The sequence below is a fragment of the Elgaria multicarinata genome, chromosome 2 (genome assembly GCF_023053635.1).
Source record: "Elgaria multicarinata webbii isolate HBS135686 ecotype San Diego chromosome 2, rElgMul1.1.pri, whole genome shotgun sequence".
Classification (NCBI taxonomy): domain Eukaryota; kingdom Metazoa; phylum Chordata; class Lepidosauria; order Squamata; family Anguidae; genus Elgaria; species Elgaria multicarinata.
Genome location: NC_086172.1, coordinates 10,507,501 through 10,508,127, shown reverse-complemented (window position 1 = coordinate 10,508,127; position 627 = coordinate 10,507,501). Strand labels below are relative to the sequence as shown.

General features: G+C 31.7%; 1 protein-coding gene across 1 annotated transcript in view; it reads right to left on the bottom strand.

The window, feature by feature from the left end:
* Nucleotides 1-211: 211 nt before the first annotated feature.
* The window catches only part of MEIS1 (Meis homeobox 1), a 196,323-nt gene continuing 195,907 nt past the window's right edge, over nucleotides 212-627 (bottom strand). Inside the window, exon 12 of the mRNA XM_063115999.1 lies at nucleotides 212-627. This exon is cut by the window's right edge and continues 1,224 nt beyond it. The gene's annotated coding sequence lies outside the window, so the exon portion shown is untranslated.

Below are 627 nucleotides of genomic sequence, written 5' to 3'. Positions count from 1 at the left end.
CCATTTAATTCAAATGGTCACATGTATGTCATTTAACAAGATGTAATGTTTTAAATTCCATCTAATCTCAGCCGTTGGAATCTTAAAATTTGATAATTCAGCCATCACCCTGAAAATAAACAGGGTAAGCTCTAGGAAAGATTACTAGCAGAGGGCAACATAGAATAATTTACTATAGAAAAAAGTATTAATAAGGTTGCCTGGAGCTAAAATTTAATTATTTGAAGAGAGAAATTGGCACATTGCTATAAAATCACTACAGATTTGGAGGGCTAGGGGCAGTAAAAGAAATTTTTCAAGCAGTTGAGCCAGCATGACAAAAAATAATTTGCTTTTATTTTAGATTCAGATTTCATTACTGCACTCAAACTACTACAACTGGGCTTTGAGTTATTGTACAATCCAAACAGTTTCAATCAGAAACTCTAAGACTCAATGTGCAATGGTTATTATTAATAATTAGCTCCTTGGTTTCTTGATAGAAAAAGGCTATCAACAAGCATTTGTTTAACCACAACAAAAGTATAATTAGCTTATCCCACTTAGTAAATCTGTATGCATGCCAACTCATACCAAATTGCTACTTTTACAAAAAAAAAAATGCAATAATACAGTTCATTTTTCCAG